This window comes from Phycodurus eques, chromosome 8, assembly GCF_024500275.1.
Source record: "Phycodurus eques isolate BA_2022a chromosome 8, UOR_Pequ_1.1, whole genome shotgun sequence".
NCBI lineage: Eukaryota > Metazoa > Chordata > Actinopteri > Syngnathiformes > Syngnathidae > Phycodurus > Phycodurus eques.
This window is the reverse complement of record NC_084532.1, coordinates 17,841,590-17,859,901: the sequence shown is the minus strand read 5'-3', so window position 1 is coordinate 17,859,901 and position 18,312 is coordinate 17,841,590. Positions and strand designations below refer to the sequence as shown.

At 40.4% G+C, this 18,312-nt stretch overlaps 21 non-coding genes and 1 pseudogene across 21 annotated transcripts; all 22 read right to left on the bottom strand.

Annotated features, from left to right (window-relative positions):
• Window positions 1-1,255: 1,255 nt before the first annotated feature.
• On the bottom strand, window positions 1,256-1,478 carry LOC133406911 (small nucleolar RNA U3). The gene has a single exon (XR_009769140.1). It is a non-coding gene; the product is annotated as a small nucleolar RNA U3 (small nucleolar RNA).
• Window positions 1,479-1,758: 280 nt separating this feature from the next.
• Window positions 1,759-1,945, bottom strand: LOC133406912 (small nucleolar RNA U3; annotated as a pseudogene).
• Window positions 1,946-2,385: 440 nt separating this feature from the next.
• Window positions 2,386-2,600, bottom strand: LOC133406884 (small nucleolar RNA U3). Its single transcript, XR_009769113.1, has one exon. It is a non-coding gene; the product is annotated as a small nucleolar RNA U3 (small nucleolar RNA).
• Window positions 2,601-4,018: 1,418 nt separating this feature from the next.
• Window positions 4,019-4,233, bottom strand: LOC133406899 (small nucleolar RNA U3). The gene has a single exon (XR_009769128.1). It is a non-coding gene; the product is annotated as a small nucleolar RNA U3 (small nucleolar RNA).
• Window positions 4,234-4,760: 527 nt separating this feature from the next.
• Window positions 4,761-4,975, bottom strand: LOC133406883 (small nucleolar RNA U3). Its single transcript, XR_009769112.1, has one exon. It is a non-coding gene; the product is annotated as a small nucleolar RNA U3 (small nucleolar RNA).
• A 526-nt stretch (window positions 4,976-5,501) lies between these two features.
• LOC133406885 (small nucleolar RNA U3) lies at window positions 5,502-5,716 on the bottom strand. The gene has a single exon (XR_009769114.1). It is a non-coding gene; the product is annotated as a small nucleolar RNA U3 (small nucleolar RNA).
• A 531-nt stretch (window positions 5,717-6,247) lies between these two features.
• Window positions 6,248-6,462, bottom strand: LOC133406896 (small nucleolar RNA U3). The gene has a single exon (XR_009769125.1). It is a non-coding gene; the product is annotated as a small nucleolar RNA U3 (small nucleolar RNA).
• Window positions 6,463-6,985: 523 nt separating this feature from the next.
• On the bottom strand, window positions 6,986-7,200 carry LOC133406892 (small nucleolar RNA U3). Its single transcript, XR_009769121.1, has one exon. It is a non-coding gene; the product is annotated as a small nucleolar RNA U3 (small nucleolar RNA).
• A 524-nt stretch (window positions 7,201-7,724) lies between these two features.
• On the bottom strand, window positions 7,725-7,939 carry LOC133406888 (small nucleolar RNA U3). Its single transcript, XR_009769117.1, has one exon. It is a non-coding gene; the product is annotated as a small nucleolar RNA U3 (small nucleolar RNA).
• Window positions 7,940-8,466: 527 nt separating this feature from the next.
• LOC133406882 (small nucleolar RNA U3) lies at window positions 8,467-8,681 on the bottom strand. The gene has a single exon (XR_009769111.1). It is a non-coding gene; the product is annotated as a small nucleolar RNA U3 (small nucleolar RNA).
• A 430-nt stretch (window positions 8,682-9,111) lies between these two features.
• On the bottom strand, window positions 9,112-9,326 carry LOC133406881 (small nucleolar RNA U3). The gene has a single exon (XR_009769110.1). It is a non-coding gene; the product is annotated as a small nucleolar RNA U3 (small nucleolar RNA).
• A 427-nt stretch (window positions 9,327-9,753) lies between these two features.
• On the bottom strand, window positions 9,754-9,968 carry LOC133406908 (small nucleolar RNA U3). Its single transcript, XR_009769137.1, has one exon. It is a non-coding gene; the product is annotated as a small nucleolar RNA U3 (small nucleolar RNA).
• A 527-nt stretch (window positions 9,969-10,495) lies between these two features.
• Window positions 10,496-10,710, bottom strand: LOC133406895 (small nucleolar RNA U3). The gene has a single exon (XR_009769124.1). It is a non-coding gene; the product is annotated as a small nucleolar RNA U3 (small nucleolar RNA).
• Window positions 10,711-11,248: 538 nt separating this feature from the next.
• Window positions 11,249-11,463, bottom strand: LOC133406887 (small nucleolar RNA U3). Its single transcript, XR_009769116.1, has one exon. It is a non-coding gene; the product is annotated as a small nucleolar RNA U3 (small nucleolar RNA).
• A 430-nt stretch (window positions 11,464-11,893) lies between these two features.
• LOC133406903 (small nucleolar RNA U3) lies at window positions 11,894-12,108 on the bottom strand. Its single transcript, XR_009769132.1, has one exon. It is a non-coding gene; the product is annotated as a small nucleolar RNA U3 (small nucleolar RNA).
• Window positions 12,109-13,534: 1,426 nt separating this feature from the next.
• Window positions 13,535-13,749, bottom strand: LOC133406907 (small nucleolar RNA U3). Its single transcript, XR_009769136.1, has one exon. It is a non-coding gene; the product is annotated as a small nucleolar RNA U3 (small nucleolar RNA).
• Window positions 13,750-14,276: 527 nt separating this feature from the next.
• On the bottom strand, window positions 14,277-14,491 carry LOC133406880 (small nucleolar RNA U3). Its single transcript, XR_009769109.1, has one exon. It is a non-coding gene; the product is annotated as a small nucleolar RNA U3 (small nucleolar RNA).
• A 523-nt stretch (window positions 14,492-15,014) lies between these two features.
• On the bottom strand, window positions 15,015-15,229 carry LOC133406898 (small nucleolar RNA U3). The gene has a single exon (XR_009769127.1). It is a non-coding gene; the product is annotated as a small nucleolar RNA U3 (small nucleolar RNA).
• Window positions 15,230-15,753: 524 nt separating this feature from the next.
• On the bottom strand, window positions 15,754-15,968 carry LOC133406889 (small nucleolar RNA U3). The gene has a single exon (XR_009769118.1). It is a non-coding gene; the product is annotated as a small nucleolar RNA U3 (small nucleolar RNA).
• Window positions 15,969-16,486: 518 nt separating this feature from the next.
• LOC133406897 (small nucleolar RNA U3) lies at window positions 16,487-16,701 on the bottom strand. Its single transcript, XR_009769126.1, has one exon. It is a non-coding gene; the product is annotated as a small nucleolar RNA U3 (small nucleolar RNA).
• A 529-nt stretch (window positions 16,702-17,230) lies between these two features.
• LOC133406893 (small nucleolar RNA U3) lies at window positions 17,231-17,445 on the bottom strand. The gene has a single exon (XR_009769122.1). It is a non-coding gene; the product is annotated as a small nucleolar RNA U3 (small nucleolar RNA).
• Window positions 17,446-17,875: 430 nt separating this feature from the next.
• On the bottom strand, window positions 17,876-18,090 carry LOC133406904 (small nucleolar RNA U3). The gene has a single exon (XR_009769133.1). It is a non-coding gene; the product is annotated as a small nucleolar RNA U3 (small nucleolar RNA).
• Window positions 18,091-18,312: the final 222 nt, after the last annotated feature.

Here is an 18,312-nt window from a genome sequence, read left to right as displayed (position 1 = left end):
TTCCGGGGTCTCCGTTGCCTTATTTTACCTTTCATAATGCGCCACACATTTTCAATGCGAGACAGGTCTGGACTGCAGGCAGGCCAGTCTAGTACGCGCACTCTTTTACTACAAAGCCACACTGTTGTAACACGTGCAGAATGTGGTTTGGCATTGTCTTGCTGAAATAAGCAGGGGCGTCCATGAAAAAGACGTTGCTTGGATGGCAGCATATGTTTCTCCAAAACCTGTATGTACCTTTCAGCATTAATCTCACGCGCGCCACACATCTGCATTCACAGATGTGTAAGTTACCCATGCCATTGGCACTAACACAGCCCCATACCATCACAGATGCTGCCTTTTAAACTTAGTCCATAACAGTCCGAATGGTTCTTTTCCTCTTTGGCCCGGAGGACACGACGTCCACAATTTCCAAAAACAATTTGAAATGTGGACTCTTCGGACCACAGAACACTTTTCCGCTTTGCATCAGTCCATCATAGATGAACTCGGGCCCAGAGAAGCCGGCGGTGTTTCTGGTTGTTGTTGATAAATGGCTTTTGCTTTGCATAGTAGAGTTTCAAGTTGCACTTACGGATGTAGCGCCAAACTGTATTTACTGACATTGGTTTTCTGAAGTGTTCCTGAGCCCATGTGCTGATGTCCTTTACACATTGATGTCGGTTTTTCATGCAGTGCCGCCTGAGGGATCGAAGGTCACAGGCATTCAATGTTGGTTTTTGGCCATGTATTGATTTCTCCAGATTCTCTGAACCTTTTGATGACATTATGGACCACAGATGATGAAATCCCAAAATTCCTCACAATTGTACATTGAGGAACATTGTCATTAACTGTTCGACTATTTTCTCACCGACTTGTTCACAAAGAGGTGAACCTCGCCCCATCTTTGCTTGTGAATGACTGAAAAATTCAGGGAAGCTCCTTTTATACCCAATCATGGCATCCACCTGTTCCAATTAGCCTGTTCACCTCTGGGATGTTCCAAACAGGTGTTTGATTAGCATTCCTCAACTTTCTCAACTTTTTATTTATGTTTAACACAACGTCCCAACTTCATTGGAATTGGATTATAGCTTTAAACTGAACCAAAGTATTAACCAGAAGTAAAACACCGTTACAGAAAAGGGTTATCATGAATTTACAGGTAATAATGCTTTAATTTTGAGTTTATCTTTGAAAGAAGCAAAACCAACGAACATCTGTTGTGGTTGATTGATCGATTGTTCTTACTTTGAGCTGTAAGTGAACCTACTCTGAATGTATTCCTTCCATCAAAGCTCCAATACGAAGTAGCAAACCTTCATCAGTGGTAAAGAACACGCAAAAGAATCATTCTTTACCGCCACTGCCAGCTTCATGCTCAGGAAGGAATATCTGTTCATGTCATTGTACTTAGCAAAACCGAACTCTGAAGGACCACAATTCTCAAGTCAAGAATGACTTGAAAAACAATCTCAAAAAAGTACAATCATAAGTTTCATAACAGCAGCGGAGGGAAGTCATCTGCGAGAGTACTATTTTCACCCAGCCGACTCGCTCACAGCGGAGATATACTTGAATAATTCTGTGAAAAAGAACTGAACAATTCGGTGAACAAATCATTTTGATTAACTGGTTCTATGATTCAGTACACTCAAAAGAATGGCCATGGCCATCGCTATAAAACGCAAAGATCATTCAAACAATAAATGTTTGCCGCTCAAAACTCACAGATGACATATTTACTTTATTACTTTGAACAAACAAGAAATGATTACTCTCAAGATTTTCCTTCCACAGCAGTGAATATTGATCACCACCAGAGAACATGATAGAATCAACAATCTCCAACAGCTTTACACTCAGGAGAAAATATCACCTTCTCAGCATTGCAGCGAGTGAAACCAAACACATTTCACAAGTCACGATCTATAGAAATGATCCCTGAAAGTATAGTTATAACCTTCCTACCGGCAGCTGAAGGAAGTCACATGTGAGAGTACAATTTCCACCCAGAGGTCACCCTTGTAGTTACTTTTTCCAAACCCACCGCACCACGACTGGTGAAAACAGTAAAAACAAAGACGAAAAGCCAATACAAATGAATTTTGACAACAAAATATAGTTTAAATGCAGTTACATTGCCAGTACTCAAGCCCCAGAGTGTTTTGGGTGATCTGTCTTGATACTGTTTTGATTAATCAAAATCACATATTTAAGGTTGATCAAAGTATTACCAGAAAGTTAAACTGACACACTTAAAAAAAAATGTAACAACAAAATACTACCATAACTATCAGCCCCAGAAACATTATTAAACAGAATTGCAATTTTACTGTCTACAAACATTCACCCCTGCAAACTTTAAATTCAAACTTTAAATTTAGACCTGTATGCAGAACTACTCTGAACATATTCCTTCCATCAATGCTCCTTTTTGAAGCAGTGAACGTTCATCAATGGAAGAGAGCAAATGAAAGATTCATTACTCTCTGCCAGCTTCACGCTCAGAAAGGAATATCGTCTCTCATCATCGTAGTTTGCGAGACCGTACACTTTTGAAACACATTCCTCAAGTCAAGAACTATAGAAATGATCCCTGAAAGTATAGTCTTAACCTTACAACCAGCGACAATGGAAAGTCATCTGCGAGAGTACTATTTTCACCCTGAGGTCACCCTTCTTGTAAGTTTTTTTCAACACCCACAACTGGTAAAAGCAGAAAACAATGAAGACGAAAACTCAATACAAATGAATTGTGACAACAAAATATAGTTTAACTGCAGTTACATTGTCAGTACAGTATTCAAGCCCCAGAGTGTTTTGGGTGATCTGTCTTGATATGATTTTTTTTTGTTCTTCAAAATCACATATTTAAGGTTGATGAAAGTCTTACCAGAAAGCAAAACAGACACACTTACGTGTAAACTCAGATGCGGAATTCGCAGCCACGAGTGCTTCAGCTGAGTTTAAACGTGGAAAAAGCAAAACCAATGATCGTTGGGTAAAACGTGACAAAATGCAACTGCAACTATTGTCTTCAGAAACAGTATATACCAACATTGCAGTATTACTGTCTGTGAATATGTGCACCACCAAATTTCCATCCATCCATCCATTTTCTACCGCTTATCCGGGTCGGGTCGCGGGTGCAGTAGCTTTAGCAGGGACGCCCAGACTTCCCTCTCCCCAGCCACTTCATCCAGCTCTTCCGGAGGGATCCCGAGGCGTTCCCAGGCCAGCCGAAGGACGTAGTCTCTCCAGCGTGTCCTGGGTCGTCCCCGGGGTCTCCTCCCGGTGGGACGTGCCCGGAACACCTCACCAGGGAGGCGTCCGGGAGGCATCCGAATCAGATGGCCCAGCCACCTCATCTGGCTCCTCTCGATGTGAAGGAGCAACGGCTCGACTCTGAGATCCTCCCGGATGACCGAGCTTCTCTAAGGGAGAGCCCGGACACCCTGCGGAGGAAACTCATTTCGGCCGCTTGTATCCGGGATCTCGTTCTTTCGGTCACGATCCACAGCTGATGACCATAGGTGAGGGTAGGAACAAAGATCGACCGGTAAAGTGAGAGCTTCGCCTTTCGGCTTAGCTCCTTCTTTACCACAACGGACCGATACAAAGTCCACATCACTGCAGACGCTGCACCGATCCGTCTGTCGATCTCCCGTTCCATTCTTCCCTCACTCGTGAACAAGACCCCAAGATACTTGAACTCCTCCACTTGGGGAAGGATCTCATCCCCGACCTGGAGAGGGCATGCCACCCTTTTCCGACTTTGGACCATGGTCTCAGATTTGGAGGTGCTGATTCTCATCCCAGCCGCTTCACACTCGGCTGCGAACTGCTCCAGTGAGAGTTGGAGCTCACGGTTTGATGAAGCCAACAGAACAACATCATCAGCAAAAAGCAGAGATGCAATACTGAGGCCACCAAACCGGACCCCCTCTACACCTTGGCTGCGCCTAGAAATTCTGTCTGTAAAAGATATCAACACCAAATTTCAAATTTTTAATTTAGACCTGCATGGAGAACTACTCTGAACATATTCCTTCCATCAATGCTCCTTTTTGAAGCAACGAACATTCATCAATGGCAGAGAGCAAAGGAAAGATTCATTACTCTCTGCCAGCTTCACGCTCAGAAAGGAATATCGTCTCTCGTCATCGTAGCTTGCGAGACCGTACCCTTTTGAAACGCATTCCTCAAGTCAAGAACTATAGAAATGAGCCCTGAAAGTATAGTCTTAACCTTACAACCAGCGACAATGGAAAGTCATCTGCGAGAGTACTATTTTCACCCTGAGGTCACCCTTCTTGTAAGTTTTTTTCAACACCCACTGCACCACAACTGGTAAAAGCAGAAAACAATGAAGACGAAAAGTCAATACAAATGAATTGTGACAACAAAATATAGTTGAACTGCAGTTACATTGCCAGTACAGTACTCAAGCCCCAGAGTGTTTTGGGTGATCTGTCTTGATATGATTTGTCTTTTGTTCATCAAAATCACATATTTAAGGTTGATGAAAGTCTTACCAGAAAGCAAAACAGACACACTTACGTGTAAACTCAGATGCGGAATTCCCAGCCACGAGTGCTTCAGCTGAGTTTAAACGTGGAAAAATCAAAACCACTGATCGTTGGGTAAAATGTGACAAACTGCAACTATTGTCTTCAGAAACAGTATATAATCAGCATTGCAATATTACTGTCTATGAACATGTGCCTCTGCAAACTTTAAGTTCAAATTTTTAATTCAGACCTGTATGCAGAACTACTCTGAACATATTCCTTCCATCAATGCTCCTTTTTGAAGCAGTGAACGTTCATCAATGGAAGAGAGCAAATGAAAGATTCATTACTCTCTGCCAGCTTCACGCTCAGAAAGGAATATCGTCTCTCATCATCGTAGTTTGCGAGACCGTACACTTTTGAAACACATTCCTCAAGTCAAGAACTATAGAAATGATCCCTGAAAGTATAGTCTTAACCCAGCACCCAACAACAATGGAAAGTCATCTGCGAGAGTACTATTTTCACCCTGAGGTCACCCTTCTTGTTACTTTTTTCCAAACCCACTGCACCACAACTGGTAAAAGCAGTAAAAAAATAAAGACGAAAAGTCAATACAAATGAATTGTGACAACAAAATATAGTTTAACTGCAGTTACATTGCCAGTACAGTACTCAAGCCCCAGAGTGTTTTGGGTGATCTGTCTTGATATGATTTCTCTTTTGTCCTTCAAAATCACATATTTAAGGTTGATTAAAGTATTACCAGAAAGTAAAGCAGACACACTTACGAGTAAACTCAGATGCGGAATTCGCACCCACGAGTGCTTCAGCTGAGTTTAAACGTGGAAAAAGCAAAACCACTGATCGTTGGGTAAAACGTGACAAAATGCAACAGCAACGTTTGTCTTCAGAAACAGTATATATCAACATTGCAGTATTACTGTCGGTGAATATGTGCACCACCAAGCTTCAAATGTTTTATTTAGACCTGTATGCAAAACTACTCTGAACATATTCCTTCCATCATTACTCCATTTCGAAGCAGTGAACGTTCATCAATGGCAGAGAGCAAATGAAAGATTCATTACTCTCTGCCAGCTTCACGCTCAGAAAGGAATATCGTCTCTCGTCATCGTAGTTGGCGAGACCATACACTTTAGAAACGCATTTCTCAAGTCAAGAACTATAGAAATGATCCCTGAAAGTATAGTCTTAACCTTACAACCAGCGACAATGGAAAGTCATCTGCGAGAGTACTATTTTCACCCTGCGGTCACCCTTCTTGTTACTTTTTTCCAAACCCACTGCACCACAACTGGTAAAAGCAGAAAACAATGAAGACGAAAAGTCAATACAAATGAATTGTGACAATAAAATATAGTTTAACTGCAGTTACATTGCCAGAACAGTCCTCAAGCCCCAGAGTGTTTTGGGTGATCTGTCTTGAGATTATTTGTTTTTTATTCATCAAAATCACATATTTAAGGTTGATGAAAGTCTTACCAGAAAGCAAAACAGACACACTTACGTGTAAACTCAGATGCCGAATTCCCAGCCACGAGTGCTTCAGCTGAGTTTAAACGTGGAAAAAGCAAAACCACTGATCGTTGGGTAAAACATGACAAAATGCAACTGCAACTGCAACTATTGTCTTCAGAAACAGTAAACATCAACATTGCAGTATTACTGTCGGTGAATATGTGCACCACCAAATTTCAAATTTTTAATTCAGACCTGTATGCAGAACTACTCTGAACATATTCCTTCCATCAATGCTCCTTTTTGAAGCAACGAACGTTCATCAATGGCAGAGACCAAATGAAAGATTCATTACTCTCTGCCAGCTTCACGCTCAGAAAGGAATATCGTCTCTCGTCATCGTAGTTGGCGAGACCGTACACTTTAGAAATGCATTTCTCAAGTCAAGAACTATAGAAATGATCCCTGAAAGTATAGTCTTAACCCAGCACCCAACAACAATGGAAAGTCATCTGCGAGAGTACTATTTTCACCCTGAGGTCACCCTTGTAGGTTTTTTTCAACACCCACTGCACCACAACTGGTAAAAGCAGAAAAAATAAAGATGAAAACTCAGTACAAATGAATTGTGACAACAAAATATAGTTTAACTGCAGTTACATTGCCAGTACAGTACTCAAGCCCCAGAGTGTTTTGGGTGATCTGTCTTGATATGATTTGTCTTTTGTTCTTCAAAATCACATATTTAAGGTTGATTAAAGTGTTACCAGAAAGTAAAGCAGACACACTTACGAGTAAACTCAGATGCGGAATTCGCAGCCACGAGTGCTTCAGCGGAGTTTAAACGTGGAAAAATCAAAACCACTGATCGTTGGGTAAAATGTGACAAACTGCAACTATTGTCTTCAGAAACAGTATATAATCAGCATTGCAATATTACTGTCGATGAACATGTGCCTCTCCAAACTTTAAATTCAAATTTCTAATTTAGACCTGTATGCAGAACTACTCTGAACATATTCCTTCCATCATTACTCCATTTCGAAGTAGTGAACGTTCATCAATGGAAGAGAGCAAATGAAAGATTCATTACTCTCTGCCAGCTTCACGCTCAGAAAGGAATATCGTCTCTCGTCATCGTAGCTTGCGAGACCGTACACTTTTGAAACACATTCCTCAAGTCAAGAACTATAGAAATGATCCCTGAAAGTATAGTCTTAACCTTACAACCAGCGACAATGGAAAGTCATCTGCGAGAGTACTATTTTCACCCTGAGGTCACCCTTCTTGTAAGTTTTTTTCAACACCCACAACTGGTAAAAGCAGAAAACAATGAAGACAAAAAGTCAATACAAATGAATTGTGACAACAAAATATAGTTTAACTGCAGTTACATTGCCAGAACAGTCCTCAAGCCCCAGAGTGTTTTGGGTGATCTGTCTTGATATGATTAGTTTTTTATTCATCAAAATCACATATTTAAGGTTGATGAAAGTATTACCAGAAAGCAAAACAGACACACTTACGTGTAAACTCAGATGCGGAATTCGCAGCCATGAGTGCTTCAGCTGAGTTTAAACGTGGAAAAAGCAAAACCACTGATCGTTGGGTAAAACGTGACAAAATGCAACTGCAATAATTGTCTTCAGAAACAGTATATATCAGCATTGCAATATTACTGTCTATGAATATGTGCCTCTCCAGACTTTACATTAAAATTTTGAATTTAGAACTGAATGGAGAACTACTCTGAACATATTCCTTCCATCATTACTCCATTTTGAAGCAGTGAACGTTCATCAATGGAAGAGAGCAAATGAAAGATTCATTACTCTCTGCCAGCTTCACGCTCAGAAAGGAATATCGTCTCTCGTCATCGTAGTTTGCGAGACCGTACACTTTTGAAACACATTCCTCAAGTCAAGAACTATAGAAATGATCCCTGAAAGTATAGTCTTAACCCAGCACCCAACAACAATGGAAAGTCATCTGCGAGAGTACTATTTTCACCCTGAGGTCACCCTTCTTGTTACTTTGTTCCAAACCCACTGCACCACAACTGGTAAAAGCACAAAAAAAATAAAGACGAAAAGTCAATACAAATGAATTATGACAACAAAATATAGTTTAACTGCAGTTACATTGCCAGAACAGTCCTCAAGCCCCAGAGTGTTTTGGGTGATCTGTCTTGATATTATTTGTTTTTTATTCATCAAAATCACATATTTAAGGTTGATGAAAGTCTTACCAGAAAGCAAAACAGACACACTTACGTGTAAACTCAGATGCGGAATTCGCAGCCACGAGTGCTTCAGCGGAGTTTAAACGTGGAAAAATCAAAACCACTGATTGTTGGGTAAAATGTGACAAACTGCAACTATTGTCTTCAGAAACAGTATATAATCAGCATTGCAATATTACTGTCGATGAATATGTGCCTCTCCAAACTTTACATTAAAATTTTGAATTTAGGGCTGTATGCAGAACTACTCTGAACATATTCCTTCCATCAATGCTCCTTTTTGAAGCAGTGAACGTTCATCAATGGCAGAGAGCAAATGAAAGATTCATTACTCTCTGCCAGCTTCACGCTCAGAAAGGAATATCGTCTCTCGTCATCGTAGTTGGCGAGACCATACACTTTAGAAACGCATTTCTCAAGTCAAGAACTATAGAAATGATCCCTGAAAGTATAGTCTTAACCTTACAACCAGCGACAATGGAAAGTCATCTGCGAGAGTACTATTTTCACCCTGAGGTCACCCTTCTTGTAAGTTTTTTTCAACACCCACAACTGGTAAAAGCAGAAAACAATGAAGACGAAAAGTCAATACAAATGAATTGTGACAACAAAATATAGTTTAACTGCAGTTACATTGCCAGAACAGTCCTCAAGCCCCAGAGTGTTTTGGGTGATCTGTCTTGATATTATTTGTTTTTTATTCATCAAAATCACATATTTAAGGTTGATGAAAGTCTTACCAGAAAGCAAAACAGACACACTTACGTGTAAACTCAGATGCGGAATTCGCAGCCACGAGTGCTTCAGCTGAGTTTAAACGTGGAAATTGCATTGCAATATTACTGTCAAACTTTAAATTCAAATTTCTAATTTAGACCGGTATGCAGAACTACTCTGAACATATTCCTTCCATCAATGCTCCTTTTTGAAGCAGCGAACGTTCATCAATGGCAGAGAGCAAATGAAAGATTCATTACTCTCTGCCAGCTTCACGCTCAGAAAGGAATATCGTCTCTCGTCATCGTAGCTTGCGAGACCGTACACTTTTGAAACACATTCCTCAAGTCAAGAACTATAGAAATGATCCCTGAAAGTATAGTCTTAACCCAGCACCCAACGACAATGGAAAGTCATCTGCGAGAGTACTATTTTCACCCTGAGGTCACCCTTGTAAGTTTTTTTCAACACCCACAACTGGTAAAAGCAGAAAACAACGAAGACGAAAAGTCAATACAAATGAATTGTGACAACAAAATATAGTTTAACTGCAGTTACATTGCCAGTACAGTACTCAAGCCCCAGAGTGTTTTGGGTGATCTGTCTTGATATGATTTGTCTTTTGTTCATCAAAATCACATATTTAAGGTTGATGAAAGTCTTACCAGAAAGCAAAACAGACACACTTACGTGTAAACTCAGATGCCGAATTCCCAGCCACGAGTGCTTCAGCTGAGTTTAAACGTGGAAATTGCATTGCAATATTACTGTCAAACTTTACATTAAAATTTTGAATTTAGAACTGAATGGAGAACTACTCTGAACATATTCCTTCCATCAATGCTCCTTTTTGAAGCAGTGAACATTCATCAATGGCAGAGAGCAAATGAAAGATTAATTACTCTCTGCCAGCTTCACGCTCAGAAAGGAATATCGTCTCTCGTCATCGTAGTTGGCGAGACCATACACTTTAAAAACGCATTTCTCCAGTCAAGACCTATAGAAATGATCCCTGAAAGTATAGTCTTAACCTTACAACCAGCGACAATGGAAAGTCATCTGCGAGAGTACTATTTTCACCCTGAGGTCACCCTTCTTGTAAGTTTTTTTTCAACACCCACTGCACCACAACTGGTAAAAGCAGAAAACAATGAAGACGAAAATTCAATACAAATGAATTGTGACAACAAAATATAGTTTAACTGCAGTTACATTGCTAGTACAGTACTCAAGCCCCAGAGTGTTTTGGGTGATCTGTCTTGATATGATTTGTCTTTTGTCCTTCAAAATCACATATTTAAGGTTGATTAAAGTATTACCAGAAAGTAAAGCAGACACACTTATGAGTAAACTCAGATGCGGAATTCGCACCCACGAGTGCTTCAGCTGAGTTTAAACGTGGAAAAAGCAAAACCACTGATCGTTGGGTAAAACGTGACAAAATGCAACAGCAACGTTTGTCTTCAGAAACAGTATATATCAACATTGCAGTATTACTGTCGGTGAATATGTGCCCCACCAAGCTTCAAATTTTTTATTTAGACCTGTATGCAAAACTACTCTGAACATATTCCTTCCATCATTACTCCATTTCGAAGCAGTGAACGTTCATCAATGGCAGAGAGCAAATGAAAGATTCATTACTCTCTGCCAGCTTCACGCTCAGAAAGGAATATCGTCTCTCGTCATCGTAGTTGGCGAGACCATACACTTTAGAAACGCATTTCTCCAGTCAAGAACTATAGAAATGATCCCTGAAAGTATAGTCTTAACCTTACAACCAGCGACAATGGAAAGTCATCTGCGAGAGTACTATTTTCACCCTGCGGTCACCCTTCTTGTTACTTTTTTCCAAACCCACTGCACCACAACTGGTAAAAGCACAAAAAAAATAAAGACGAAAAGTCAATACAAATGAATTATGACAACAAAATATAGTTTAACTGCAGTTACATTGCCAGAACAGTCCTCAAGCCCCAGAGTGTTTTGGGTGATCTGTCTTGATATTATTTGTTTTTTATTCATCAAAATCACATATTTAAGGTTGATGAAAGCATTACCAGAAAGTAAAGCAGACACACTTACGAGTAAACTCAGATGCCGAATTCACAGCCACGAGTGCTTTAGCTGAGTTTAAACGTGGAAAAAGCAAAACCACTGATCGTTGGGTAAAACGTGACAAAATGCAACTGCAACTGCAACTATTGTCTTCAGAAACAGTATATATCAGCATTGCAATATTACTGTCTATGAATATGTGCCTCTCCAAACTTTACATTAAAATTTTGAATTTAGAACTGAATGGAGAACTACTCTGAACATATTCCTTCCATCATTACTCCATTTTGAAGCAGTGAACGTTCATCAATGGAAGAGAGCAAATGAAAGATTCATTACTCTCTGCCAGCTTCACGCTCAGAAAGGAATATCGTCTCTCGTCATCGTAGTTTGCGAGACCGTACACTTTTGAAACACATTCCTCAAGTCAAGAACTATAGAAATGATCCCTGAAAGTATAGTCTTAACCTTACAACCAGCGACAATGGAAAGTCATCTGCGAGAGTACTATTTTCACCCTGAGGTCACCCTTCTTGTAAGTTTTTTTCAACACCCACAACTGGTAAAAGCAGAAAACAATGAAGACGAAAAGTCAATACAAATGAATTGTGACAACAAAATATAGTTTAACTGCAGTTACATTGCCAGAACAGTCCTCAAGCCCCAGAGTGTTTTGGGTGATCTGTCTTGATATTATTTGTCTTTAGTTCATCAAAATCACATATTTAAGGTTGATGAAAGTCTTACCAGAAAGCAAAACAGACACACTTACGTGTAAACTCAGATGCCAAATTCCCAGCCACGAGTGCTTCAGCTGAGTTTAAACGTGGAAATTGCATTGCAATATTACTGTCAAACTTTAAATTCAAATTTCTAATTTAGACCGGTATGCAGAACTACTCTGAACATATTCCTTCCATCAATGCTCCTTTTTGAAGCAGTGAACGTTCATCAATGGAAGAGAGCAAATGAAAGATTCATTACTCTCTGCCAGCTTCACGCTCAGAAAGGAATATCGTCTCTCGTCATCGTAGTTTGCAAGACCGTACGCTTTTGAAACACATTCCTCAAGTCAAGAACTATAGAAACGGTCCCTGAAAGTATAGTCTTAACCCAGCACCCAACAACAATGGAAAGTCATCTGCGAGAGTACTATTTTCACCCTGAGGTCACCCTTCTTGTTACTTTGTTCCAAACCCACTGCACCACAACTGGTAAAAGCAGAAAAAAATAAAGATGAAAACTCAATACAAATGAATTGTGACAACAAAATATAGTTTAACTGCAGTTACATTGTCAGTACAGTATTCAAGCCCCAGAGTGTTTTGGGTGATCTGTCTTGATATGATTTGTCTTTTGTTCTTCAAAATCACATATTTAAGGTTGATTAAAGTATTACCAGAAAGCAAAACAGACACACTTACGTGTAAACTCAGATGCGGAATTCGCAGCCACGAGTGCTTCAGCTGAGTTTAAACGTGGAAAAAGCAAAACCACTGATCGTTGGGTAAAACGTGACAAAATGCAACTGCAACTATTGTCTTCAGAAACAGTATATACCAACATTGCAGTATTACTGTCTGTGAATATGTGCACCACCAAATTTCCATCCATCCATCCATTTTCTACCGCTTATCCGGGTCGGGTCGCGGGTGCAGTAGCTTTAGCAGGGACGCCCAGACTTCCCTCTCCCCAGCCACTTCATCCAGCTCTTCCGGAGGGATCCCGAGGCGTTCCCAGGCCAGCCGAAGGACGTAGTCTCTCCAGCGTGTCCTGGGTCGTCCCCGGGGTCTCCTCCCGGTGGGACGTGCCCGGAACACCTCACCAGGGAGGCGTCCGGGAGGCATCCGAATCAGATGGCCCAGCCACCTCATCTGGCTCCTCTCGATGTGAAGGAGCAACGGCTCGACTCTGAGATCCTCCCGGATGACCGAGCTTCTCTAAGGGAGAGCCCGGACACCCTGCGGAGGAAACTCATTTCGGCCGCTTGTATCCGGGATCTCGTTCTTTCGGTCACGATCCACAGCTGATGACCATAGGTGAGGGTAGGAACAAAGATCGACCGGTAAAGTGAGAGCTTCGCCTTTCGGCTTAGCTCCTTCTTTACCACAACGGACCGATACAAAGTCCACATCACTGCAGACGCTGCACCGATCCGTCTGTCGATCTCCCGTTCCATTCTTCCCTCACTCGTGAACAAGACCCCAAGATACTTGAACTCCTCCACTTGGGGCAGGATCTCATCCCCGACCTGGAGAGGGCATGCCACCCTTTTCCGACTGAGGACCATGGTCTCAGATTTGGAGGTGCTGATTCTCATCCCAGCCACTTCACACTCGGCTGCGAACTGCTCCAGTGAGAGTTGGAGCTCACGGTTTGATGAAGCCAACAGAACAACATCATCAGCAAAAAGCAGAGATGCAATACTGAGGCCACCAAACCGGACCCCCTCTACACCTTGGCTGCGCCTAGAAATTCTGTCTGTAAAAGATATGAACACCAAATTTCAAATTTTTAATTTAGACCTGCATGGAGAACTACTCTGAACATATTCCTTCCATCAATGCTCCTTTTTGAAGCAACGAACATTCATCAATGGCAGAGAGCAAAGGAAAGATTCATTAGTCTCTGCCAGCTTCACGCTCAGAAAGGAATATCGTCTCTTGTCATCGTAGCTTGCGAGACCATACGCTTTTGAAACGCATTCCTCAAGTCAACAACTATAGAAATGAGCCCTGAAAGTATAGTCTTAACCTTACAACCAGCGACAATGGAAAGTCATCTGCGAGTGTACTATTTTCACCCTGAGGTCACCCTTCTTGTAAGTTTTTTTCAACACCCACTGCACCACAACTGGTAAAAGCAGAAAACAATGAAGACGAAAAGTCAATACAAATCAATTGTGACAACAAAATATAGTTTAACTGCAGTTACATTGCCAGTACAGTACTCAAGCCCCAGAGTGTTTTGGGTGATCTGTCTTGATATGATTTGTCTTTTGTTCATCAAAATCACATATTTAAGGTTGATTAAAGTATTACCAGAAAGTAAAGCAGACACACTTACGTGTAAACTCAGATGCGGAATTGGCAGCCACGAGTGCTTCAGCGGAGTTTAAACGTGGAAAAATCAAAACCACTGATCGTTGGGTAAAATGTGACAAACTGCAACTATTGTCTTCAGAAACAGTATATAATCAGCATTGCAATATTACTGTCTATGAACATGTGCCTCTGCAAACTTTAAGTTCAAATTTTTAATTCAGACCTGTATGCAGAACTACTCTGAACATATTCCTTCCATCAATGCTCCTTTTTGAAGCAGCGAACGTTCATCAATGGCAGAGAGCAAATGAAAGATTCATTACTCTCTGCCAGCTTCACGCTCAGAAAGGAATATCGTCTCTCGTCATCGTAGCTTGCGAGACCGTACACTTTTGAAACACATTCCTCAAGTCAAGAACTATAGAAATGATCCCTGAAAGTATAGTCTTAACCCAGCACCCAACGACAATGGAAAGTCATCTGCGAGAGTACTATTTTCACCCTGAGGTCACCCTTCTTGTAAGTTTTTTCAACACCCACAACTGGTAAAAGCAGAAAACAATAAAGACGAAAAGTCAATACAAATGAATTGTGACAACAAAATATAGTTTAACTGCAGTTACATTGCCAGTACAGTACTCAAGCCCCAGAGTGTTTTGGGTGATCTGTCTTGATATGATTTGTCTTTTGTTCATTAAAATCACATATTTAAGGTTGATGAAAGTCTTACCAGAAAGCAAAACAGACACACTTACGTGTAAACTCAGATGCCGAATTCACAGCCACGAGTGCTTTAGCTGAGTTTAAACGTGGAAAAAGCAAAACCACTGATCGTTGGGTAAAACGTGACAAAATGCAACTGCAACTATTGTCTTCAGAAACAGTATATATCAGCATTGCAATATTACTGTCTATGAATATGTGCCTCTCCAAACTTTACATTAAAATTTTGAATTTAGAAGTGAATGGAGAACTACTCTGAACATATTCCTTCCATCATTACTCCATTTTGAAGCAGTGAACGTTCATCAATGGAAGAGAGCAAATGAAAGATTCCTTACTCTCTGCCAGCTTCACGCTCAGAAAGGAATATCGTCTCTCGTCATCGTAGTTTGCGAGACCGTACACTTTTGAAACACATTCCTCAAGTCAAGAACTATAGAAATGATCCCTGAAAGTATAGTCTTAACCTTACAACCAGCGACAATGGAAAGTCATCTGCGAGAGTACTATTTTCACCCTGAGGTCACCCTTCTTGTAAGTTTTTTTCAACACCCACAACTGGTAAAAGCAGAAAACAATGAAGACGAAAAGTCAATACAAATGAATTGTGACAACAAAATATAGTTTAACTGCAGTTACATTGCCAGAACAGTCCTCAAGCCCCAGAGTGTTTTGGGTGATCTGTCTTGATATTATTGGTCTTTAGTTCATCAAAATCACATATTTAAGGTTGATGAAAGTCTTACCAGAAAGCAAAACAGACACACTTACGTGTAAACTCAGATGCCGAATTCGCAGCCATGAGTGCTTCAGCTGAGTTTAAACGTGGAAAAAGCAAAACCACTGATCGTTGGGTAAAACGTGACAAAATGCAACTGCAATAATTGTCTTCAGAAACAGTATATATCAGCATTGCAATATTACTGTCTATGAACATGTGCCTCTGCAAACTTTAAGTTCAAATTTTTAATTCAGACCTGTATGCAGAACTACTCTGAACATATTCCTTCCATCAATGCTCCTTTTTGAAGCAGTGAACGGTCATCAATGGAAGAGAGCAAATGAAAGATTCATTACTCTCTGCCAGCTTCACGCTCAGAAAGGAATATCGTCTCTCGTCATCGTAGCTTGCGAGACCGTACACTTTTGAAACACATTCCTCAAGTCAAGAACTATAGAAATGATCCCTGAAAGTATAGTCTTAACCTTACAACCAGCGACAATGGAAAGTCATCTGCGAGAGTACTATTTTCACCCTGAGGTCACCCTTCTTGTAAGTTTTTTTCAACACCCACAACTGGTAAAAGCAGAAAACAATGAAGACGAAAAGTCAATACAAATGAATTGTGACAACAAAATATAGTTTAACTGCAGTTACATTGCCAGGACAGTCCTCAAGCCCCAGAGTGTTTTGGGTGATCTGTCTTGATATGATTTGTCTTTTGTTCTTCAAAATCACATATTTAAGGTTGATGAAAGTATTACCAGAAAGCAAAACAGACACACGTACGTGTAAACTCAGATGCGGAATTCGCAGCCACGAGTGCTTCAGCTGAGTTTAAACGTGGAAAAAGCAAAACCACTGATCGTTGGGTAAAACGTGACAAAATGCAACAGCACCGTTTGTCTTCAGAAACAGTATATATCAACATTGCAGTATTACTGTTGGTGAATATGTGCCCCACCTAGCTTCAAATTTTTTATTTAGACCTGTATGCAAAACTACTCTGAACATATTCCTTCCATCATTACTCCATTTTGAAGCAGTGAACGTTCATCAATGGCACAGAACAAATGAAAGATTCATTACTCTGTGCCAGCTTCACGCTCAGAAAGGAATATCGTCTCTCGTCATCGTAGTTGGCGAGACCATACACTTTAGAAACGCATTTCTCCAGTCAAGAACTATAGAAATGATCCCTGAAAGTATAGTCTTAACCTTACAACCAGCGACAATGGAAAGTCATCTGTGAGAGTACTATTTTCACCCTGAGGTCACCCTTCTTGTAAGTTTTTTTCAACACCCACTGCACCACAACTGGTAAAAGCAGAAAAAAAATGAAGACGAAAAGTCAATACAAATGAATTGTGACAACAAAATATAGTTTAACTGCAGTTACATTGCCAGAACAGTCCTCAAGCCCCAGAGTGTTTTGGGTGATCTGTCTTGATATTATTAGTTTTTTATTCATCAAAATCACATATTTAAGGTTGATGAAAGTCTTACCAGAAAGCAAAACAGACACACTTACGTGTAAACTCAGATGCGGAATTCGCAGCCACGAGTGCTTCAGCGGAGTTTAAACGTGGAAAAATCAAAACCACTGATCGTTGGGTAAAATGTGACAAACTGCAACTATTGTCTTCAGAAACAGTATATATCAGCATTGCAATATTACTGTCTATGAATATGTGCCTCTCCAAACTTTACATTAAAATTTTGAATTTAGGAACTGTAATGCAGAACTACTCTGAACATATTCCTTCCATCATTACTCCATTTTGAAGCAGTGAACGTTCATCAATGGAAGAGAGCAAATGAAAGATTCATTACTCTCTGCCAGCTTCACGCTCAGAAAGGAATATCGTCTCTCGTCATCGTAGCTTGCGAGACCGTACACTTTTGAAACACATTCCTCAAGTCAAGAACTATAGAAATGATCCCTGAAAGTATAGTCTTAACCTTACAACCAGCGACAATGGAAAGTCATCTGCGAGAGTACTATTTTCACCCTGAGGTCACCCTTCTTGTAAGTTTTTTTCAACACCCACAACTGGTAAAAGCAGAAAACAATGAAGACGAAAAGTCAATACAAATGAATTGTGACAACAAAATATAGTTTAACTGCAGTTACATTGCCAGAACAGTCCTCAAGCCCCAGAGTGTTTTGGGTGATCTGTCTTGATATTATTTGTTTTTTATTCATCAAAATCACATATTTAAGGTTGATGAAAGTCTTACCAGAAAGCAAAACAGACACACTTACGTGTAAACTCAGATGCGGAATTCGCAGCCACGAGTGCTTCAGCTGAGTTTAAACGTGGAAATTGCATTGCAATATTACTGTCAAACTTTAAATTCAAATTTCTAATTTAGACCGGTATGCAGAACTACTCTGAACATATTCCTTCCATCAATGCTCCTTTTTGAAGCAGTGAACATTCATCAATGGCAGAGAGCAAATGAAAGATTCATTACTCTCTGCCAGCTTCACGCTCAGAAAGGAATATCGTCTCTCGTCATCGTAGTTGGCGAGACCATACACTTTAAAAACGCATTTCTCCAGTCAAGACCTATAGAAATGATCCCTGAAAGTATAGTCTTAACCTTACAACCAGCGACAATGGAAAGTCATCTGCGAGAGTACTATTTTCACCCTGAGGTCACCCTTCTTGTAAGTTTTTTTTCAACACCCACTGCACCACAACTGGTAAAAGCAGAAAACAATGAAGACGAAAATTCAATACAAATGAATTGTGACAACAAAATATAGTTTAACTGCAGTTACATTGCTAGTACAGTACTCAAGCCCCAGAGTGTTTTGGG